The following is an 11,959-nucleotide window of genomic DNA, read 5'->3' on the forward strand; positions in this document are numbered from 1 at the left end:
GGTTAATTGTTTTTTTTTTTGTTTTTACATACCTAAACCTAAATCCTAAACCTAACCGATAGTATCAACAAAAGCAAATGTGAGATAAAAATATATTTGCTCATTTAACTATTTCATTTTAGTTTCCGTCTTGAATTCTTGTTTCTTTATCAGAAAAGCCATACATATGGAATTGATTATGTGATGCAAGCGTCAAAATGTATTAGTTCACAAATAATTTTAAAAGTCATTTGAGGTTTTACATAGCATTGTGCAAGGAACCAAAATGCCATTCACTTTATTTTTAGTTTCATACTTAACTGTTTTTAGCATTTTTTTTCTATTATATCAGTTACATGAAAGACTAAGCCTCCCTAAGGTAAAAAATAAATGAATAAATGCTTGCTTCTGAAATTGAGGCAATGTCAATCTACTGTCATGCCAATAAGGACAAACAGAGGCCCTGTGGGATTTTTGGAACAATAGCAATGCATCACTGCTCCAATTAGCCCTGTTACATGCTCAATTAAGCTGTTCACATGCATCATCTGTGCCAAATATCTGTCAACATACAGTATGTGCGTGGATAAAAAACACACATAATGTGTTTTAAAACGGTACATTAATAGACATCTTGACAACATTCTGTAAAACAATATTGTGTCATGGTGCTCTTCAGTGAGCACAAAACATGTCCAGAATTCTCTGTTTTGTTTTGCCTCTGGGCAACATTACAGGTCTTTAATAGAAGTACACAATAATCTAGATTTAGAAAAATAAGATTGATAAGCATTCAACAAAGATGGGATGCAGTCTTAGATATCAATATATCAACCCCTTAGTTTGCATCCTAAGAAATCTAATCCTCCTTTACCCTGATTTGCATAGGCGAGCACATCGCTCATGATGGAAAAAGTGACATATTCTTAATTCAAGAAGCCTCCCCCACTCTGCTAATATGTCATGGTGCATTCCCAAGGACCCAAACGAGACAGAATGAATCTGAGCGTAGATGTGGCCGCTGGGTTTCCCTCCTTCCCATTCTCTTTACTTCCCACTCGGCTTTGGGTTTTTATTAATTTTATTTAATTATCATAAAAAGCTCTTTTTACACCATAGCAGCGCTACTCCGCTCCCCCAGTATGAGCTATGTAATTTAATAAAGCTCCATTAAAGAGAGGATTTGATTAAAAAATTAAGCTGCCACGATCACCCCTTCCCCCAACCCCAACTTAGGATAAGATCCAATATTTCACATTATGAATATGTCGAGTAGAAATTATCACCGCAGGACAAATTAATACATTTCACGGGACCTCCGCGATGACAAGCGAGGAGACGAATGTATAGAAAGTTAAAGAAAGGGAAAATGAAGTGTGAACTTCTGCCTTTATCTCAGGTGTTCCGCCTTTTTTCTACTCTTGTCTTTCCCATCATGCTCCATGTTCAAATCTCTTCTCATAATTCCCCATTTTCCACTTCCTCCTGACCGAGTGTGAATCAAATAACTCAAATGGAAGTCTCTTGGCCGTGTATGACGACACTGCCCTGCAATTTCACGAGGACCTGAGCAAAGTCCATACTGCGACTTTCTGGCTTCGCTTTGGAAAACATTCCTGTTGTCTAATTGTTTATATATAGTGTAGCGACCCTTTGAAATCCCATCTGCCCTGCTGTCCAGCCAGAACAAGCATGCTGTGTGTGTACGCACAAAGACTCGCTGATAAAGAAAACGTGCGAGCTGTCGATTGCCATCGGTCACGAGCGAGATGGTAGGATTTCGAAAAAAAGCATAAATGCACAATGCACTTTAAAGTTAAATGGCATTTTGGTAATACAGTTTTGGAGGAGAAACATAATCTGTGCAATTAATGCCTGAAAATTGTAGCCTGGGTCTAGTAGTGGTTTGAAGCATAAGTTATTGATTTTGAAATGAAAACCTGTACTCTTCAAGGTTAAATCCAGTCTACCCTCATTAAGGCTCTGTCCTTGAGAGGACCCACATTAGAGGCCACAGCAAGGAGGAGAGAGGGGCTGCTTTAATGAAGGTGAATTTAATGGGATTTAATGTAGCTGGGGGCAATGGAGCAGCAGAGATAGGGTTTTAACAAAGAGCCGGGGAGCAGGGGTACAGCCCAGAAAGCAGCCATTTTCCATTCTTTTTATTTATTTCGCCATTCAGCCAGATGGGATGAAAGCACACCATGTCTTAGTTGTAAGTGGGTCCCACGAGTCAGCACTTACTCTTTTCTCTGAAGTCAAGTCGGCAAAAAAGAACCCCGGCTTTTCCACACCTGTCATCTACACAGACCAATATAACATGATACATTTTTTTTTAAAGATCCCAATCTGTTCCACACACCTAACCCCTTCAACCTGAGCTGAGGACGATGGGACGTACGCACCGTGCCGTCCAAGTATCTGACTGTACATTCCAAAATTCTTCTTGAAGAATGCATTTAAATGATTTACGAGCCACTGATGTGAAAGACACACTCATTTTGCAAATGCTCAGCAAGTCTTAGCTCTTTCAGAGCTGTGGAATAATTGTTTTTATTGTACGACCGAGTTTCATTTCTATTCCATGCAATCCATTGTCTGCTGCAGCATGACGTAACCACTGCATTCTTTCTTTCTTTCTTTCTTTCTTTCTTTGGCAATGTCAGTGTCACAGTCTCACTTAGGCTGGGGACACACTAGACGATTTTCAAACCGATTTTAAAACCATGGAAGACCACGGACATGAAGACAGTTTCAACCGATTTTTAGCCTTATAATCCTCTGAATGCTCACACTCTATGATTCTACCAGACCGCGATTGTAGGAACAATTTCACAGTGACACAAGATCTCATGGAGACTCGCGAGGTCAAACGTGACTAGAGAAGAAAAACACATGGAGGACAGGTGATGTTGTCAGCTGGCTCTCTTGGCAAGCGTTCTGTTGTACAGTGAAAAACAAAAATAGGGAAAAAAAAGAATATGGGTGATGTTCTACCTCAGTACTATACATTTGTGGCATGTTTGTAGCTGCCAAGTTTCAGCTATAGAAGCACGCAACATCCGGTAGGTGATGTTCGCTCACTCTCATTAATGATAATGGGTGTCCCCATCAAGAGTAGTAAATATCAAACACATTTGATTTGCATACCCTTACGAAAAAGAAGTTTATTCAAGTGTGCTATTAGTATACTTCTTTTAAACTAAAAATAGGAAAGTATGCTTTTAGTTTAATTTTTATGTACTTCTCAGAAATGGGCTTTATGTACTCCTCAGAAATATACTTAAAATGACATTTAAGTATACTTGACTTATACTTACAAAAAGTCTAAATATACTTGAACTTTACTTAAGTATACTTAATAAAAATAAACTTGAAGTATACTACTTTTTGGTAAGGGTAGTAAGGGGTCCCAAGGACTGGAATTGGGAACCACAGTTCAGTGACAGTCAGAAAGTGGTTATGTCACTCATATCATGCTGTATCTTTGATCAGGGGTTATACTAGCATTAGTTTAGAAGCACTGATATAGTTTTATAGTTTTTTAGATTTTACTTTTATGTTTTGTTTAGTTCTTTTAGTTTTTTAGATTGTAATTTTTTTATTTTTTTATTTTTGGTTTAGTAAGTTTTCGTAATTTTGCTGTTTGTTTGTTTTCTTGTTTATTTATTTATTTATTTAAACATGTCTATACAGTTTTTATAGTTTTCAGGGGGGGGGGTTTATTTATTTATTTTATTTTTAGTATTTCAAGTTCAAAGATGAATAAAAATGAACAAAGCCAGTTTTAAGTGTTTTTTTTTTTATTTCATTTTATTTCATTTATTTTTAAAAAAAATTTAGTTAGTGATAATAACCCTGGGTTGTACCCATTCCTCCATCTGCCTTTCACAAAAAAGACTAGACAAGTGGTGATTCATGGAGTTATTGCCATTATTAATTGCATGTAGCTTGCATAACAACTGTTGAGGCCCCATCGGATGAGTCAAGCTGCACACTATAGCGCTGAGGTCACATTTCTCTCAGCCGTGCCCTCCACTTCTCATGTGCTTGATGAAAACAATGTGTGCTCTCTGCAAATAACATTAAACAGCCCGCTTCTACAGTAATGCCCCATAAATATGCCCAAATCTTGAAAAGCAAAAATAATTACTTTCATACCTTGTACTGAGACCATTGCACAGATTCATTTCTCTTCTCAACCCCCTCAACACCACACTTTTCTCTTTCAAGCCTCACAAATCAGCCTCCGCCGTGAATGCAGAGTTAGGATGCTTTAAAGAGCACAAACAACACATTAATTAGAAGTGTCAGCACAATAAAATTGCTCATAGTTTTCTCTGTAAAGTTTCATAATAATAATACCAGTAACCCATTACACATCACTTGTATTTTATCCATGCCTGGCAGACAATCTAGTCGAAAAATGAGTTACAGTTCATCTCCAACTTATTTTACTCACTTTTCCTTTGAGAAAAACTCCTGAGATGAGTTCACCCGATACGCTTATGTTGAATAATGCCTCTCCGCATTTTAATCAGCCAAACATTGTTGATGCATCGCTTCACGCACGTTCTGCCAACCTCAGAGGGGTCGCACAAAACTTTAGAGGAAAACAAGCACTCTGTTGCTAAGAGGTCAAACTCAGGGTATATAATTAAAGACATACACCTAGCGCAGTGGTGGGTACCTGAGAGGCATAATTAATGTACAGGCATGTGTTTCCAACTCACTGATCCTCTGCCAAGTTCAGCATGTGCGGACATGATGCTCCAGCCAAGGGCACTGCTGTAATGATGGACGGGGCCAAGACGTCCTCCAAGACTCGCCTTTGCAGAGCAACAGGGATATCCACACAACAGGGAAAACCCAAGTGTCAAAGGTCACTGAGCATCTTAAATGTGAACAGAGTGAATGGAATCTGAGCAACTCAAAACTATTTCCTTCACCTTTAAAAAATAAAGTTCTTTATTGGCATCGATGGTTCCACTGAACCTTTCCACTGTGCAAAATGTTGGTGGTGAAAAAAAAAAAGGTTCTTTGGATTATTAAAATGTTCTTTACACTTAAAAAGATGGTTGTTTTAATATATTTAAGACTCTTTGGGGAGCCAAAATGGTTCTTCAGTTGCATCACTACATGATCTCATGTACTGTACATACTGTATTTTTAAGAAATGGTTATGGTTAGATTTAGATGCAGAAGTGGGATTAGCAAATCCAAAAAAAAAAAAAAGAATTTATATTGTTATAAAAATTTTAATTTTCCTGCACAATTCTTTTCATTACTTACTTTTTATACTCTATAAAATGTGTACAGCTAGGGTGTAAAAGGTGTGATTCTAACTAATTGAACATAAAGAGAAATAAGAAAATTACATTTTTTCATTACATCGAGGTACTTGAACCCAATTCCTCCTCTTGTAGACCCGAGTAACCCCATCAAAAAGCAAAGCCAACATTAATTGGAAAGAAATTAGGAAACCTTGTCAAACCTAGTTAATTTTTTATACTTACTAAACGACAGTGATCACAGTGAAACAAGCTGCATTGTTCGCACATCTGCATTTTCCATTTAATCTTTGACTTTCATTGGAGCTGTCTGTAATCCCTCAAACATGACTAATGGGAAACATTAAGTACAAGTTCGGGAACAAGTGGTTTTAATTAAAAGCTGATTCATGGAGGCCTTGAATGGCTGCATGTTTTTTTTTTTTTAAATAATAATTCTTCAGAGGAGGCAGCATGTGTTTTTCCTTTTATTAGCAGTTATGGACATACTCGGTCAGCACAAGGTGTTGCACATTTTCTACAGAAACTTAAAAGCAAAGCACTGCTATCGAAACCATATTTCTCTTCGACAATGGCTTTCAAGTTTTGGAAAGTGACTAAATAGTGAAAAATGACTGAAAGTGAAAGCTGATGTAAATGGAACGAAGATGGAGCCGAGTTCAAATAGTCGTATTTAAAAAATACAACGTCTTGTGGGCGAAACAAAATAAATGGTTAAAACATGCTGAGTGGCACATCGGATGGATATGGGAGGAAAAAAAGAAATAAAAAAAAAAATCTATTTTACAGCTTCCGACAGAGGAAATAGTTAGGGATCTCCGCTGGAATCTTCATGGGAAACATTCATGACCTTGTACTGACAGCAGTTTGTTCCACCCACATGTAGTGAACTCAAGTTTATAAGAGTTAATGAACACTGCTGCCATACTGATTTTCAGTATGAGTGTGTGACACTTTGACCTCACATTTTAAAGCAGGGTAGTCTACTGCAGATGGGTGTAATCATACAACCACATCCATTCAGATCATGACCTATATACAGCGTGTGATGGCCTTGAAATCCAACAGAATGCATATGAAAGAGTGTTGTCTTTAACTATAATCTCTGGAGACATTGTGTGATTGTGTTGGATTTGGTTATGAAACTGTTTTATTTTGATAACTGCATTATATTTTGTTATGTTTAAGATTCTACAACCTTTTTTATTGCAGATACTTTAACCATATACCGTAAGAGATTTTAAAAATATATATTTAAATAAATACATATTAATATTATATTAATCATATATAGGTCTATCTATCTATTTATCTATCTGTCTATCTGTATATCTGTCTGTCTATCTATCTATCTATCTATCTGTCTATCTATTTGAATAATAAAAAAATTGACATATTTACATTAAAAATGCACATATATCTATAGGTATTTTATATTTATATCCTCTTAAATTGTATCCCTTCACCTCATGAGCTCAGCAATGTGGTGAGGTGTAGTATTGTAATAATAATAATTATTATTATTATACTTTATAATTATCAAAAAATAATATAGAATAAAAAAATTAACAAAATATAAAATAATATAAAATCCTAAAAAAATATATAATAATTCATTATAAATTAATAATTCATATTAATTTAAAATATTATATTATAGAATGAATTTTATAAATACTATTAATAAATAATTAACTGTATACACACACAAATAATTTTAAAATAATATTAATGTTAGAATTACTTTTATTTACACTATTACTACGGAACTACACACAAACACACAGAGATAACTACACACTCCAATATATATATATGTATGTAAAGTAATAATAACAATAATCTCTTGCAGTGTCAGCAATTACAGATTACTCTGTGAACCTTCACTTTGCACTACAGCGCATCATCTATGGCTGTACTTATGGTTCATTCTATGAAATCACTGCTGAAAGTCTCATGTAATCAAATGTAATTACTTCAGTCACATGTTACTTCTTCAAATCTCAATCCACTGATGTATGCAGGGCCTTTTCTTTATGCGGCTCATGGCTTATTTCAGCCTTTGCATATTATTCTTTTGTCCATCTGCTTGGAATCTTCCCCTAGAGCCTGCTTAGAAATAGAGGACAGTGCTGAATGCTCAGCGAGCTCGTCTGCATCTGAAGAAGTCTGGAAAAGCCATCGGTCCAAGCCCGTTTTTGGAGTATGTGCTCTGAACTGCCTCCCAGTCTTGGCGGTGTCCATGACAGGTCCTCTCCTGGTGAGCTTGCTCCCATGATGAATGGCCACCTTTCTATTCTTTATTGCTCCACTAAATCATACAACTGCCATGTGTTTATAACCCATTTTTGCTGCTTTTTTTTTATCCCCCCTCTGTTTTTCGGAATTAAACTACAGATGTCTTCTTTTTTTAAATAAGGAACATACAGGTCTAAGAGACTTTTTGCATGAAGTTTGCATGCAGGCTTCTAATTCACAAATGCAGATTCTCTTCTACTAACATCCAATAAGAATGTGCAAACATACATGTTAAGGTGCAGTTGGGATTGCTGTGGATATTAAAACATGATTGGTCTGAAAAATCTGCAGGTTCATTACTGAAATAGTAGCAAATGGAAAGCACAAAAACCATTAAGTCCCTTCAACTAAAAGTCTTGATGCTCTGACTAATAAAGTGAATATTTGAAGTGGTTCAATTTTGTTGATAATTCAATAGTGCAGCGCTTAATGACTAGATGGTGCAATGTATCATCGTAAAAGTAATTATCATTCTATACCTCCTGGTCATGTATTTTTATACTCAGATTTTTTTTCCCATTAGGAAACTGCCCCAGTAATGATACAGTGCATTATTTCAGGTATCGCTTTTGCTGAATTAACTGAGCTCTGTGTGAAATATCTAGTATGGATATGATATATCTCCATAGTGTGATCATACTTTCTACTGCCTTATTACCTCTAGCTCTGCTCATTCCAATCAGATAGATAGATATATGATAGATAGATAGATAGATAGATAGATAGATAGATAGATAGATAGATAGATAGATAGATAGATAGATAGATAGATAGATAGATAGATAGATAGATAGATAGATAGATAGATTGATTGATTGATTGATTGATTGATTGATTGATTGATTGATTGATTGATGTTCGGTTAATAGCCCTAGCCGCATTACAGGCAAGGTTGTGACAGCACTGAGCAACAGCCAAGTCCAATTTTGTTGCTCTCCACACTTTACCTTTCCAAACTGCACAGGCACTGCGTCTGAAATACAGCTGCTCTCGCCCATCAATCACTCTTCAGTCCACACATGCAGACAGGTAGAGCTGCCTCTAGTGCACCTGTAAGGAGTAAATTCTGGTGCTCTGACAGAGCCTTACACTGGCTGTATACGCATTCAGATTTAATACAGGCGAGCCACTTATTTTAGTCACTTAAGGCATTGAATAAAACACTGCAATCCAAACCTTGGGTATCTGCAGGAGACTTTCTCTTCTTGTAATGGTAAGACATGTTTTGTTGGTTTATTTGAAGGATGCTTTTTTTTTTTGTTATTAAGAAATGTTTTTTTTTTTTGTTTTTTTTTTTTTTCTGTAAGTGCGCTTCAAAAAACTGTAAGTGTGGTTTTGAAGTATACTCTGTACTTTGTCTCCACCTAGTGATCATATATAAAAACGATTTCAAGAAAAAATTAAATAAACAGAATTACCAAAAATTTACTAATAATTAAAAATAAATGAATCTGATTAGTCATGCAAATAACCTAGAATTCCAACTGTTCTGAAATCCTTTTTTTTTTCTTTTTTTTTTTTTGTTAGTATGAAGCAGAAGTAACTTTCTTGGGGACCATGGAACACTGCTCAGCTGTGCTGTGACTGACAGGTTTTTATGAGCTATCAGTCATCTAAAGTGGTGTGTGTGTGTGTGTGTGTGTGTGTGTGTGTGTGTGTGTGTGTGTGTGTGTGTGTGTGTGTGTGTGTGTGTGTGTGTGTGTGTGTGTGTGTGTGTGTGTGTGTGTGTGTGTGTGTTGTTGGGGGAGGTCTGACCCACGGCCTAGTCTGACATTTAGAGAAGGAGCGATGCTCACCAAGGAAATCCCATTACAGCAAATCATGATGGATCTTTTTCTTAAAAAAAAAAAAAAAAAAAAAAAAGTAATATACAGCCTGACATATAATTTGTTATAATTTGTAAAAAATAAAATGAATACATTCAGTCATGCGCCTTTTTATTTTTATTAATCTGTTACATAGTTATTTTGAATAGTGGAATGAGAAAGACATAAATATTTTTAAAATATCTGTAATATATTATTTGTAAGCTATCGTTAATGACGAATTGTCATCATTTTGTGAAGGGACTGAATAGAAATATTGTTGTGTTATTCTTAAGGAAGATATTGTATAGAGCACAATATCACAAAAAAATATATAAAAGTCATTAATATAAATATGCGATTTTGAATAGCATATACCATCACACTATTCAGAAATCACTGCTTTATGATTTACACAAATAAAGTTATAATGTTCTGACAACGTTCATCTAGAATTACAGAACCAAATTACTCAAACAACAACATATATTTTTGGCTTTCTCAGCTGCACCAATACCAAAAGAAAAAAATCCACCATTGGTGTATTTATGACTTTCTAAAAGAGGAAAATATGGAGAGATTGATTATGTTTGTGAAAGGACAGACAGACGGCAAGTTTGCCATCACTCCCTCAGCTATTGTGTTAGAAACACTCACACAGCAGCGTTAACTAGTTTTATGTAATGCCAAGGTGAGAAAACACATAGTGTTATAAATGTACTTTTTTGTTTGTTTGTTTGTTCATTATTTATATAATGAATATATTAAAAAGTTGCTATATATAAGATATTAATAACTGTATCATTGCAGTTTCTGAAAAGAGTCCAGCCATGTCATGCAACTGACCAGCAACAGTAGTCAAGGAGCTTTACAAAACAAACAAACAAAAAAACATAAAAGTGCATCTAAACAAAAAGAACAATAGAAAAAGAAAACCCAAAAAATATAACAAACATAATATACATATAACAAACTCAATGCTGCAACAAAGAGCACAAAGCATGAATATTCAATGGCCACAGCTGCTGCATATTGTTGACAAAAATGTGAATGTGTGTAGCATAAGCCTGAAAAAATAAAAACATAAATAAATAAATAAATAAAACAAAAGATTAAAAAACTGTTTTGGTGAGAAAGGGTAGCAAGCTATGTTGCCAAGTCTGCTATTATGAGTAACTTTGGACTTGTTTTTTTGTTTAATTTTGTTTTTTCAAGAAGTTGCTAAAATTTTTTAAAATAAAATAAAATAAAATAAAATAAAATAAAATAAAATAAAATAAAATAAAATAAAATAAAATAAAATAAAGAAGTTGGAGTTAACATGTCTTATGAATTTTGACAATAATTCAGTGATGAGATAGTTGTTTGGTCCTAGAATAACATATCGAGGAAACTGGACTTTTATTTGAAAGGTGCTAGAAATGGTTCAAGGAAAAAAAAAAAAATATATATATATATATATATATATATATATATCTATTATATATATATATATATATATATATATATATATATATATATAACTATTTCTAATAATTGCCAGAACTTTATAGAAAACTTGAACAAAATCCCTCTCAAAAGGATACTTATAGGGGTTCCCGGTGCAGACTGTATGATGTGCATATGTTCCACCATCCAAAACTAGGGGTTGCTTATTTTTGGCATATTTTCCCAGATAGAGTTGCTCATTTTGGGCATGTTTTTTTTTTTTTTTACACCAGGCAGCTTATTTCTCTAGCAAAACCTGGCAACACTGACAGCAACTATTAAATAAGGCCAAAAGGTGTAAAAAATAAAGTCCAAATCTACCGTTACTATTCAGGAGAAAAAGAGATAAAAACAAAACAAAAAAAATGACTGACTGAAAATTACAATATAATGATTGTTTTGATGTGCAATTAGTTGTGTTCTTGTTGATTGTTACAGTTCTCTGGTGAAAGAGCTTAAGCTGCTGTTATTGTATCACTTGAAATGTAAAACAATTTGAATGTGGCAAAAGAGAAATGTAAGTGAATTTGTTGTTATCGTAATTGCATTTTGTTATATAGAAGAGATGTTGTCAAAGAGAAAGAACTGGCTGTTTGATAATAAAGGGTAATGGTTGTTATATTGAGAGTAATGGGTTTTGTACTGAAGGAAAGAAGATGGGCTCTAAGAGTTATATAATTTATCTGAAAGACTTATATAATTTATCAGAATACCAAAAGGGCAAAGTTGCCTGCATTAGAATCAAAATACAGAAAAAACAGTATATTGTGAAATTATTATTACAATTGAAATAATAAGTTTTTCTATTTGAATATACTTTAAAAAAATAATAATTACCTGTGATGCAAAGCTGAATTTTCAGCATCATTACTCCAGCCTCAGTGTCACATGTAACATCCAGTCTATCACAATCATAGAAAAACTATTCTGGCTGTTCAGTTCCTGTCGAATAAGATGAAGTAAAAAAGGTTAAAAGAACTGCATTTATTTCAACAAAAAAAAAAAAATTCTAATGATATATATTTCGAATAAATAGATTTTCATTACTATCACTTTTTATCAAAAACATCCTTGCGGAAAAAAGTATTGATTTTATTT

The sequence above is a fragment of the Cyprinus carpio genome, chromosome A7, assembly GCF_018340385.1.
Source record: "Cyprinus carpio isolate SPL01 chromosome A7, ASM1834038v1, whole genome shotgun sequence".
Taxonomy (NCBI): Eukaryota; Metazoa; Chordata; class Actinopteri; order Cypriniformes; family Cyprinidae; genus Cyprinus; species Cyprinus carpio.